The following is a 13,424-nucleotide window of genomic DNA, read 5'->3' as shown; positions in this document are numbered from 1 at the left end:
CGGAAAATGAAAAATTAATTTTTCATGCAAAGAAAATAAAAGCTCCCTTAGGCAACATTGTTTGGAATTCCAATATGCACCCTTGTGCACAATATGGGATCATTTGAACAAACTATGCCATGAATGTGGCCATAAGATTGGAATTTTTTTGATGTTTCTCTGATTAAATAGATAATTACGTACCTAGAAATGATTTTTGGAAAAAATAAAGAGCAAACTATGAGGCAGTTGCAGTTCAAATTTGACCCGGTTCCTGCTGAATCGGCGGGAATTTGTCTTTTTCACCAGAGGTGGATAAAAACTTTTGACACCCAATCATTTTGTCAATTGTGCATTAAATATGTCCTAGTATTTTAGAAAATTGATTTGGTCCAATTTTGCAACAAATATATGGTAGGTCCTTCACAAAAAAAAACTCATTTCAGGCACTCGGAAAATGGAAAATGAATTTTCCGTGCAAAGAAAATAAAAACTCCCTTAGGCAACATTGTTTGGAATTCCAATATGCACCCTTGTGCACAATATGAGATCATTTGAACAAACTAGGCCATGAATGTGGCCATAAGATTGATCATTTGGCTTGAAAGCCATGAATCTTCACGCACGATAACTCATTTCTGAGAAACTTTTTTTAAAATAATTGCTGTATTACAAGTTTATTATTTTTCTTGGAAACTTGGTCACATATAATGACACAATGCGAAGGTTTTCCAATTTTTGATTTTTTTTGAATTTTTTATGCCCGTTTCAAAATGTGGTCAAAATGGCGGGCTTGACCGTTCCTAGCTAATGGTTGAATCTTGGAATTTTTTTGATGTTTCTCTGATTAAATATATACTTATGTACCTATAAATGATTTTTGGAAAAAATAAAGAGCAAACTATGAGGTAGCTACAGTTCAAATTTGACCCGGTTCCCGCTGAATCGGCGAGAATTTGTCTTTTTCACCAGAGGTGGATAAAAACTTTTGACACCCAACCATTTGGTCAATTGTGCATTAAATATGGCCTAGTATTTTACAAAATTGCTTTGGTCCAATTTTGCAACAAATATATGGTAGGTCCTTCACAAAAAAACTCATTTCGGGCACTCAGAAAATGGAAAATGAATTTTCCATGCAAAGAAAATAAAAACTCCCTTAGGCAATATTGTTTGGAATTCCATTATGCACCCTTGTGCATAATATGAGATCATTTGAACAAACTATGCTATGAATGTGGCCATAAGATTGATCATTTGGTTTGAAAGCCATGAATCTTCACGCATGATAGCTCATTGCTGAGAACACTTTTTAAAAATAATTGCCGTATTACTAGTTTATTATTTTTCCTGCAAACTTGGTCACATATAATGACACAATGCGAAGGTTTTCCAATTTTTTATTTTTTTAATTCTTTATGCCCATTTCAAAATGCGGTCAAAACGGCGGGAATGACCGTTCCTAGCTAGTGGTTGAATCTTGGAATTTTTTTGGTGTTTCTCTGATTAAATAGATACTTTTGTACCTAGAAATGATTTTTGGGAAAAATAAATAGCAGACTATGAGGCAACCGCAGTTCAAATTTGACCCGCTTCCAACTGAATCGATAGAAATTTGTCTTTTTCACCAGAGGTGGATCAAAACTTTTTACACCCAACCATTTGGTCAATTGTGCATTAAATATGGCCTAGTAATTTAGAAAAATGATTTGGTCTAATTTTGCAACAATTGTTTGGTAGGTCCTTCGCAAAAAAAAAATCTCATTTTGGGCATTCGGAAAATAGAAATTGAATTTTTCGTCCAAAGAAAATGAAAATTCCTTAGGCACACGGGTGCGGCCCTCCCGCACCATTGCTCGCGAGTCACCACATGCATCCGTCACCACCGCGCAAAACCGCCACGTCCATTATCACCCCCGCCTATATCCTTCACGTCCTCCTTCGTGACCGCGACTCACCCCAACACAGAATTTTTGGTTCGATTTCACCCGCGCCAAGCCCCGAGATTTCTGCCCGCTATTGCCCGCAAAGAGAGAGGCAAAGAGAAAACCGATTGAATCAAAAAGAAGAGAAAAATAAAAAGAGAGGAGTGTTGGACGAGGGGAGAGTTTTGGACCGTTGGATGCGAGAGAAGTGGATGGCCAGGATTTGATCTTGGGGATGGATCCGTGCACTCGCATGCCATTGGTTGGCTGCCTTTCCATCTCCTATTACCAAAGAAAAAAATCCATCTCTCTCACACGAAAAGAAACCCTAGCTCCATCTACCCTCACCTTGGCATTTTTCCTTCTACACCCCCGCCTCCCTTTCTTTCTTTCCTTTGACCCGTCCTGCACGATCTCCTCTCTCCCCAACGCACGAGAGACCCGCAGCACCGCCGCCCCTGCCTAGCACTCGCTCGGGATGCCTCTCCTCCTCCTCCTCTCACCCCCACCGCCGTCGATCCTTCCCCGGCCACCGCCCTGTACCCTACGTGCGAGCAAGTCAGCCGAGCAGGTCAGGCGGCAGCTCCGAGATCCGCCAAGGGCGTGGACCTGGAGCTCCATCTCCATGGCAGTGGCTCCCAGATCCGCCCAGGGGCTAGGCCTAGAGCTCATCTCCTCCATGGTGTTGGCTTCCAGATCCGCCCATGGGTTGGACCTGGTGCTCCATCTCCATGGCGAGTTGGCTGCATCCCCACGTCTGCTTCCGTTCGGCCGACGACGCCATTGACGCGTGCTTCTGCTGCTCGGATAGGTAAGGCAATTTGTCGATTTGTTGTTCTCCCCTCGGCCTCCCTTCCTCTACCTTACGTGCTGTGTCTTCCCTCCTCACGCAGGTGCATGCACCACCGGCGCTCCCGGATCGAGCAGGTGACACAGCGGCCCTCCCGGATCCACGACGAGCTACATCTGGCTTGTCCTCGCGGCTGTCGGCCATGTCCTCGACAAGGGTCACATCTGGCCGTGACCAAGTGAGGCCCCGGATCTGCACTCACTAGGAGGGGCAACGGCACCGAGAGGATTCTCACGCAGCCGTCTTCCACCTTCTTCGTCTGGTTCCAGGTACTGACATTCCCCCCTCCCCGCACACATCCTCCACCTGCTCTTGCTTACTCTGATCCTCCCATTCCGCTTTTGGTTGGGGCGTTCCTGTACTGACTGATCCATATGCATGCGTTAATTTGTAGCTGTGCACGCGACGTGGAGCCTCATCTTCGAGCTGCTTGACCTCAAGGGCGAGGTGGACGATGACGCTCCTATTCTTGTGTGATGTTGCCAACAGCAAGATGTGACAGATAACTTGGTAATCATTACTCCAATAGTGAATAGTCGATTAGTCGAGCGACTGCTAATCATCTGGTGGCCTTGGACTTGTGATTGTGGTGTTGTGCTCTGACCAGTGGCATGATTTACACACTATGGTAATGTTAAGTTTAGGGAAATATGTACTGTTGCTCCTGATCTAACCAATTGGCCACTATCCAGTTATCCTGGTATGTGTATGGATGTGTTTATGTGGATTTGGTCGAATCTGCCTCCTCGTGTTGATCTACTGGTCCATGCTCTAGTTCTAATTCCTCTGTTTGTTATTTATTAGGTTTGTACTGGTAGCTTGTTAGTTTTCCCTCGTGTGCTTGAAAACATGCAAGCAGAGAGATAGAGAGGAATTCCTTGATGTAGCAGGCCAGTAGCTACTTTGTCTCAGCCTTTACATGTCTTTCTCCGTATCTCAGTTAGATGCACTACTGCTAGTTTAGCTGATGCCAATAATATCTTACTCATTTTTGTAGATCATCCTCATCCGAAGAAAAATAATAGGTTGACTCAGGCAGTCTTTTTCCGCTGCAACAGCCATGCACAGATGGTTCTGCCCAGTGGATGCAGTTTCAGTTCTTCCAATTTCCACGTGCTAGCATTCCAATGTCAAGTACTCCCTCCGTCCCAAAATAAGTGACTCAACTTTGTACTAGCTTTAGTACAAAGTTAGTACAAAGTTGAGTCACTTATTTTGGGACGGAGGGAGTATAATTCTTGAACTGCATAAGCTAAACTGTGTTAGTTCCATGATCAACTTGTATATGCAGTCCAAGCCTTCTAAAATGATTGCCTTTACTGTCCATGTCTTGATGTGATTTGTTCTTAAAATGGTTTGCTAGATAGATCCAAACTGTGGTTTTGTGTGCAGTAGTTTTGCATTGTATGAGCTAAATTCTGTTGTCCATCAGCATGTTTGACTTGTCAATTATGTGGAAGTTTGATGGTAACATTATTAGTTGTGTATGCAATGGTAACTGGAAGGCTGCACTGCATAACCAGCTTGCTGTTAGAATTATTTCAGTCATTAATTTTTCCTTAACTCAGCTCGTTTAAGATCTGTGCTAGTATGTGACCTGTGTAGAGATATGAGTTACATCCCAACCATTTGAACTACGATTAGTTGTATTACTTCATATTTGACGGTGAAAGTGCATTTGTTAACTGTATTCTAATGCTCTCATATGTAAGGAATGCATGGGTTTACTCATCCTTATTGATAGATCCTCTCTTTTAATTAATAATGTATGCATGCCTTGTATGTTCTGTGTTCTTTACTATATTGTTCTGGCCTCGGGCAATTAAACATTGTATCTGTTTTTATTGTGATATGCAACTCTTCAAAAAAAGAAACCGTATTATGGAATTACTCATCTGCATGGAATTTCTATGTATTCTAGTAGTTTATTTTTGATACTGTATTTCTATTTTCCCGATCTGCGTTGGAGCCGATGCTCGATTTGTTCCTGTTTCTGTTTCAGTACTAGTACAATGTAATGATTTCGTGCTTTCATGAAGTATTTTGCGCTGTTTTTATCTGTCGAGCAATTTAGAAGACCTATAAAGCATTTAACTAGACAGTTGAATTTGCATGTGCAACTATGCTTGCTTAGAGCACCCCTTGACTGGTTATATTATTGCGATGGCCTGTGCTTTTCTTAGTTGTGCTACAGTATGTGTTTCATGTTGTTTGCACTTGTTAGCCAAATCATTGCACATGCAGTGTTAATGCGATGTTGCGGGTTTGTGACCTAGGATTTCAGCTGAATTCCTGTTTGTACAATGTATCTACTACATGTTGTTTTCATCTTGATAGCTAGTAGCCTAGCACCATGAACGTTGATTGTGAAATCTCTATATGCTGTAAAATTAATTGGGTCAGTCTCGAACTTGTTGTGAATTATAAGATGCTTTAAGTAAAAAAAATTGCCTTCTCACATGTAGGCGGTCAGGGGAGACAACAAGTAGAGGTTCAGTCTGTTGGAGGAGTATGGCGAGGTGCTGATTCGGGCTAACCAGGGGCACACTGTGGCAGTATGTTTTCTGCCTGAACTCCCATGCACTAATGTATTCTGTTTTTACAAGTAGGATTTAAGATGTGTTTATACTCTTCATGATCATCTGCCATGTAGTAATCGTTATTTTTTGTAATTTCTAAAAGCATTGTACTAGCTGAATTTGTGTTATCATTCTGAAGAACTTGTCCTTTTTATTGAATGGCCTCTTCATAATATATTGGCTCCAGTTTTCTGATTCTTCTTTGCTAATTCATGTAACAGGGCGACCATATTAGCTCAGCCCCGACTATGAGCAGGAGCAGGTGCATTTGCCTGTTTGTAATGCTATCGAAGGAGCTCCATCCTGAAGAATATAGTGCTTGTGGAGCTTGTAAATTAGTTACTCCACTTGTAGAGTTATTTGTAGAGCAGGAGCACCATTGTATTGCGTGTTATTTGTAGAGTAGGAGCTCCATACAGAATCTGGCTCTATACTGAATCTGGTTGTTGTTATTTGAAGTGTTATATGTGTTTTTTCTTGGTGCCAATAATATTGGTTATTTATTTACTGTCAAAATGAAATGAGGAATATGGCCCTGACAAGTTGGACCCACTTACACTTGACAACTTGGACCCACTTATTAGAACATGATAACTGTGATCCATCTAACTAGTGGACCCATGATACATATAAAAAACAAACTGTTGAGATAAAAAGGCCATGGCCCAAAAATAAGATAAAAAGGCCACGTCCGAAAAATGAAAGCCACGGCCCAAAAATGAAAAGTCTGTGCGGGCTTAAGTCATTTACCTGACAAAAATTAACAGAAAAAATATAGTAGAGGGCTGAATTGTTGGGCTCGGCCCATGTAAAGCGTCGAATTGGACCGGGCTGAATCTTATCAATGACCTTTTCAATTGATCTCAATTTTGCCACATCGAATTTCCACGTCGGATCTGACGTGGCCTGGGAAGACAGCCAGTGACCAAAACAAAAGGTCATGGGTTCAACGACCTTTTGTTTTGGTCGTAAACGTCTACGACCTTCTCACAGAGAAGGTCGTTAATTTCAGTTTACCAGCGCCAGCTTTTGACCTTTTGTTTTTGGTCACAAAAAGGTCGCAAATGAAAAACAATGACCTTTTAGTGACCAACAATGATGGTCGCAAGTTGGCATATTTCTTGTAGTGTTAACTTAATTAACTCGCCCTTGTATCTTGGGCGGCTTACCAGCGTATTGTAACTCGCCTTGTATTTAGAAATTGTATATGTTGCTAAACTGGTTCACCATTTAGGGCGGCTTATTCATTATGTTGTCTTGTTCATATAACTGAAGTGAAGAGTCATTATTTCTTAAGTAGCTCACCATTTATACTTCCGCAGTTTTCCACTTTATTTAGGCGGCTCAATATGTTAAAAACCACCATTTGCAATTGGGTTCCTTCCAAAGTCTTCGAACTCATACTTAAGGATTATCAAGCTCAAGGTTTTCTGCCAGCTCAGGAAGAGATTGGATGGAGAGCCGACCAAGGAGACGATGTTCCTCGACCCGGCGAAGGAGAAGTCGTGATTTTTTCAGACCATCTCCTTAAAGGCTTTTCTCCGCCCGGGTCAAAATTCTTTCTGGACGTCTTAAATTATTTTAACCTTCATCCTCAAGATCTGGGCCCAAACTCCATATCCAACATCTGCCATTTCAAATCTTATGTGAAGCATATATGCAAATAGAGCCTACTATTGCCCTCTTCAAGGAATTCTTTTATATGAACCATCAAACAGAGTGTGCAGATGGCCCGAGCCTAGAATTCGGCGGGATTTCTTTCCAGAGACGTAGAAATGGCTATTTTCCTGCAGCTACCTTACCAAGCCATCCTAAGGGATGGATCAAGGCTTGGTTTTATTGCAAGAACACCACCCCAGCTAATGAGAACCCCTTGCCGGGTTACATAGAGGACCGGTTTCCCATGGACTTGGATCTCCCAAGCCGGATCATTGCAGAAGAGCATGCTGAAGCCGCCCCAGTCTACCCAAAACTCGGGGTTTGCTGGCTAATGGTTTAACATGGGTTGATATAATCCAGTGCTGGGTTTCATGGAGGATTCCCCCTTTAAGCTGCCGACCCAACTTAATGTGTGAATACTCGGGCGACTCAACCGACCCTCAACGGTATAGCTCTGATGACTTAACCACTGAGGAAATCAATAAAATTGTAAAGAGTCTGCTCGGCGAGACTCAGGAGAACTGTAATAAGACGGGGTTGTTACCATTCTCCAAGCTCAACCCGGCGCCTCCAGTAAGCACACTTTTCTATCCGTCTTGTAAATCCTTACTTTACTCAGCATTTCATTTTCTGACCTTTCTCAACCATGCAGGCCGAGTCTCCCTTCTGGAATAATATGAGGAAAACTCAGGTGGACAAAACGAAGACCACACCGGCTCGGAAGAATAATAAACGAGCTGCTGCGAATTAGCCGACAACCACGGGCGAGTCACCGGATGTTGACGGACAGTCAGAGGTAGAACTTGACTCCGTTGGTCGTCTCTTTATCGAACTAGCTGACACCTCTTACTCTCAGGGTGACGTCGCAACAAGCTGGGCCGAGGATACTGAGGCAATTTCCATCTCTTCCAGCTCAGAATCCTTGCCTCCAAAGAAGATAAGGCGGGTCGTCCGAAAAGTAAGCCTTTTCTCATCCAGATGCTCATTTAGACCCGAACTTTATTTGAAGAAAACTCAGCATGAGTTGGGGCGCCAAACTCGGAGTGGCGGCTCTGGAGATCTGGTGGCCGGGTTAACTCATGAGCCCTCTACTCGCAAGCGGCGTAACGAGGTGCCACATAGTCCAACTCCTTCTTTACCCAAAGCTGGCCTTGTCTGGCAGCCACTTAATCCTTCTGACTCCAATTATCAGGAGTCACCACTGTCTTCCGGAGACTCGTCCTCTAGATAGCTGCTGGCTTTGGTTATAAATCTAGGGTAAGTAACAATACTCAACTGTTTGACGGCTTAATTTATTGTCATGTGTTTTTGAATATATCAACTTGATCACACAGCCAAATCCAAGAGCAAGAAAAGGAAGATGGGCGGGTCTTCGATAACCCTCGAGATCCCTGAGTCAGAGGACCAGGTATTGGTGACCCTTGAAGCCAACATCGAGAACCCCGAAGATCATGAAGATCGGGGTGACCCACCCCCGCAGACTGAAGCAACGACCTCTAAAGCTATAAATATTAATGCTAACTCGACGTCCATTTTTAACCTGCCGAGTCCTATTCTTGCCTCAAACCCTATCAAGGTGACTGAAGCGACTCCCTCTCATGAGAAGAATAACAAAGACATTGACATTGTTGGGGTGAGTCATAAAACACCAGAAACCTCCAACGTGCTCACTAAGCAAACACCCAAGGATGAAACACCCTTGTTTGAAAAGGGTAAGTCAAAACTTGAGCTACAAAATTACGAGGACTTCACTGCTGACGAATTGCATGCTGGCTATCTAAGCCGCCTGGCTACAAGCCAGGACATGGAGCCAACTTGGTCAACATGATCAAGAAGAAATATGAGGTACACTCAACCTTCTCCTATTATATACCTTTATGCAGCCCCCAAGTCTTGATCATAGGAAAACTTTGAGTGTGTTTAAGACTTAAATAGATTTCCTAGAGCTTGAACTATAGCCCCCAAGGCTAGGTTATCATATTAATGATAAGTCGGTTCTTTGAATAGACTCATAGGAAAAGAAATACCACGTAGCCCCCAAGGGCCAGCTCATCTTCCTGAAATGAGCCGGCTCATCTTTCAGAAATGAGCCGAGTCTTTCAATATGGTGAAAATTTAAAGAATGAACATGTAGCCCCCAAGGGCCGGCTCATCTTCTTGAAATGAGCCAGGTCTTGTTATATTTTTTAAGATAGAAAAATGACATGCATTAGCCCCCAAGTGCCAAGTATATTGCTTGCAATCTGCTTGGGACTTCTCCATTGATCTTGAATTGATATAGCACCCAGGCACCGGGTTTAATATTATTGCTGGCTTACATCAGCATCTGTGAACTGAACTATCTCCTCATAATGCAGGAGGCTTTAAGCATCGCTGAGTCAAACTTGACCGACTTGAGAAAGGATATTAAAGCTGAACAGGCCCTATAGACCAAGGCAGAATAAAGTTTGCAATCTTCTTTAGAAGAGTTAGAAAAAATCAAGGCGGGCTTTGAGACGGAGAAAGAATCCTTTGAATTTGATAAAACCGCCTTGATCCAACACATGGAAGCCGTCGAAAAGCAACTGGCCCCCGTGACCGAGGAGTTGGCCGGGTTGAAGCACCATATCACCCAAATGACCCAAGCCATCTTTGGTAAGTCATCTTTCAAGTAGAGAAAGAAAACATTAACTCGCCTGGCAATTCATGCATAAATACTAACTCGCCCGGCGACTCATATACATCAACTTCTGTGCAGGTGATAGAACTCGCAGCCTTCAAGATGTCATCATGAAGCTGAAAGCTGTGTACTCTATGCAACAGTTATACACTGGAAGCATGAGGACCTTAAAGGCCATAATGGGCGAGAAGGACTTGCCACATTTTAGAGGATGTGTTGAAGAAACTATCAACCATCCCAAAACAAGTCAAAGAATTGAAGAGATCAGCCGCCCGATCTGGAGCCACTGCCGCCTTGAGCCGAGCTATGGCATATTTGCCAGAGATATACTGTCAGAACTGGCTGGCGGGTTTTCGGAATATAAAGACGACGGGTCTGTATTTTCACAGGAGGACTACACCTGTTGCATGAAGGAATCACGAGTATTGGCGTGTCACAGCCCTAGATCAGCCCTTGTTTGACTTTGCTTGATCATCATGTCATCATGTTTAAAATTCAAATGTATTTGAATTGGGGATGTTCAAACCCTAGCACCAAATGAATTCAAATAGGTTCAAATAAAATCATTTTCATGAACATAGAATGCCCTTTGAAAATGTTCATGATTTATGATAAAGGTGAAACCTCTGCCAAAAATGATGAACATATTTCTAGGTCATTCCTAGATTTTTGAATTAATCCATAAAGTATTTGAATTGGAGTTATTGGATTCTATAAATACTTTTATAACTCCAATAATCCTAGAAAAATTGTGAGGGACTGTGGAATAGCCCATCTAGTCCACAGAAAATTTATCACGAGCATATAAATTTGTTTAGTATTTTACTAAATCAAAATAAATCAAATAAAGAAATAAAAATAGAAAGACAATGAGAAAGACAGAGAGAGAAGGGACTCACCTGGCAGCCCAAGTGGCCGGCCCAGTCCACCACCGATGCCAGTTATCTCCCTCCTCTCGCGAAAAGGACGAGAGGCGTGTGCTCGACGCGCGCGACCACACGCCGGGCCACCTCCTACTTCCCGCCGCTGCCTTGACGCCCTGGACGTCGCCACACAACCCCCTCTCCCTCCCCTCACACTCATCCGTCCTAATCCCCTCCTCCGTCTCGCTCTCCTCCCCACAACTGAGCGCTGCCATCGCCGCTGCTCGTCACTTCTGTAGCCACAGCCACTGCCTTGCTTCTCCAGCATGTCCACGAGCTCCACCTCCATCGTCAACGCCTCCTCGAGGACCCATGCGCCACCGGATGTCCCCGAACCACCATCGCTGCCATCTTCTTCAACCTCGGATCGCCGAGATCGCCGGTGACCATGCGCCCGCTCTGACTCGTTCCTGAGCCCGCTGACCTTCTCCTCCGCCCCCCAGTGAGCCCCTGATCAATTCCCTCATGTGCTCTTCTTCTATAGCATGCCCTAGCTAGCCTCACCGTCGATCCCGAGAGCTCAGCGCCGCCGGCCATGTCGGCGCCGTCGTTGCAGCCACTGCAGCTCGCACCTGAGCACGTCACCGTGGTCAGCACGTCGGCAGGAGCACGTAGCACCCCACCACTCGACCTGTTGTGCACCACAACGCTGAACCCGAGCTTGCCGAGCTCCATCCGCTGCACTTGCCACCGCCTCCATCGCTATAGCGCACCCCAGCTGTTGCCTCTTGCCGCAATGGATGCGTGCGAGCCAGGGCGTCTCGTAGATGCCCTCCGTCGGCCATTTGGTCACCGAAGGAGGAATCCCGAGCCCCTCTGCCATCTTTGGCCTTGCCGGCGATGAGTCGTGGGTCAACTCCGGCGAGTTTGACCCAGGTTGACCAGTTTGACTCCCCCCGAGTCACTGGCATGTGGGGCTAGCCCCTAACTAATTTCTTGATTAGGATTTAATTAGTGTTAATTAACCCTTTTAATTAGCCGCCCAACTGACATGTGGGGCCCAGCCGTTAGGTTTGACCTGGGCTGGCACTGTTAACCTGCTGACGTCTTAGTGGCACAATGATGATGCAATAAGTCATTTTGTGGATTTAGTTTAAATTAGAATAACCAGGAAAATCCAGAAAATGATTTGAACTTCAAAAATTCACAGAAATTCAACCGTAGCTCATATTGAAATAATTTATATATGAAAAATTATCATAAAAATCCAAAGAATCTATTTATGGCATTTTCTTGCATGTTTAAACAACTTACAGCCACTGTTCATGACAATTTGAACAAATGGCATTTTAAATGTCTTATGTGGAGTTTGAATTTGAATCTTGTGTTCAAATCAACTTCATTTATACGGTTCCTAGTTGCATTAGTCCAAATCACAACATGTTGCCATGTCATGATCATGCATCATATTGTTGAATTGCATTGATTGTGTTCCCTCTTGTTTGCCGGTGTTTGTCCCCTCTCAGTAGACATTGTCCCGATGATGAGATCGATGACACCGATGAAGAGCTACACTATCTTCAGAAGTGCCAGGCAAGCAACCCCCCCTATGAGCATTACGATACAATCCCACTCTCTCGCTCTTGCTCTCTTTTACTGCATTAGGAAAACAACGATTCAACTATTACATGCTGCGGTAGTGGAACCCATTCGTCTGCTGACCTGTCTTTGCCACAGTAAATAGTTGAAACCCACTAGCATGAGTAGGAGTTGTTTGAGCCATGATGTGCCTACTCATTTATGCTTGCTTGTTATGCCTGCTATTGGTTAGAGTTGTTATAGGTCTAATTCCTCGGGGATGAATTGGAATGTGGTCATCATGTCCTACTATTGAGAGCTAAGTGTGTGAACACGATTTGGTGAAGGTAGCGGTGAGAGGCCATGTAGGAGTACATGGTGGGTTGTCTCACTGAAACCGTCCTTAGGAACCGAGTTCCGTGTTTGTGATCCAAGAACAGCTACTACCATGAGTTGGGCCCGAAACCAATGGACCCTTTCGGCTTATTAATCGCCTTGTCCTCTGTCTAGGAGTTGCAAGTAGTTTCTGGTGTTTGTAATATGCTGGAGGCTATGCACAACGCTGACCCTAGGGGTGGGCTGTGATGCGGTAGGCAAGTGGCCTGGTGTACCGAGACGCCTGTTTGGTGCCTCGGGAACCCTGCACACATCGTTTGGGGCTGAAGTGGAAACCCCGGCTAGATTCCCTTGCGGATGGAACCCGAATAGGCAATAAACCTGGACTAGAGACTTGTGGGATTAGTTAGGCCGTGGCCGACACCCTCGCTGGGCTGCCTCTTGAAGGTTGCCGAGTACATGTCGTGTAAATGGCAATAAGTGTTGAGAGCGTGTGTGTGAATAAGTACACCCCTGTAGGGTTATAAATGTTCTATTCGAATAGCCACGTCCACGGATATGGACTACTTGGAACGCTTACATTGTTCATAGACAAGTGAAAGTGGATACTCTAAAATGCGGAAGATAAGTGTGAGTGCTATGCATGGCCTTCTCGTAGGGAGACGGGAGCGGATCCATAGTGGTGTATTGATATGGCGAATATGTGGACTCGTGTGCGCCACCTCAAAAGAGTTACTAGCAGTCGTAGTATAGGATAGCCACCGAGTCAAAGCTGGCTTGACGTAGTTCAACTCCACCACCCCCTTTGTTGATACTGATGCATATGTAGCTAGTTCTAATGTAAGTCTTGTTGCGTATATTTGTACTCACATTTGCTTAATTTATGTTTTTGCAGAAGAGACTTCAGTCTCACTAGTAGTTTCGCATGGACTTTGACTTTTAGCTTGTTACCTTAGCTATGATCTTGTACCCTTGGGAGGGTCTTGTAGATAGTCA

The 13,424-nt window shown here is 44.2% G+C and overlaps 1 long non-coding RNA gene across 3 annotated transcripts; it reads left to right on the top strand.

The window, feature by feature from the left end:
* Positions 1-2,259: 2,259 nt before the first annotated feature.
* On the top strand, positions 2,260-5,840 carry LOC119354729. Of its 3 annotated transcripts, XR_005171191.1 has the most exons (6): positions 2,260-2,715; positions 2,798-3,023; positions 3,149-3,264; positions 3,559-3,888; positions 5,220-5,309; positions 5,555-5,840. It is a non-coding gene; the product is annotated as an uncharacterized LOC119354729 (long non-coding RNA). The 3 variants fall into 3 exon arrangements; XR_005171190.1 differs by having other exon boundaries at positions 3,149-3,883; XR_005171189.1 differs by having other exon boundaries at positions 3,149-3,888.
* The last annotated feature ends 7,584 nt before the right edge of the window (positions 5,841-13,424 follow it).

The sequence above is a fragment of the Triticum dicoccoides genome, chromosome 2A (assembly GCF_002162155.2).
Source record: "Triticum dicoccoides isolate Atlit2015 ecotype Zavitan chromosome 2A, WEW_v2.0, whole genome shotgun sequence".
Lineage (NCBI taxonomy): Eukaryota > Viridiplantae > Streptophyta > Magnoliopsida > Poales > Poaceae > Triticum > Triticum dicoccoides.
Note: the sequence above shows the minus strand (reverse complement) of the source record. Positions and strands in the feature narration are given on the sequence as shown.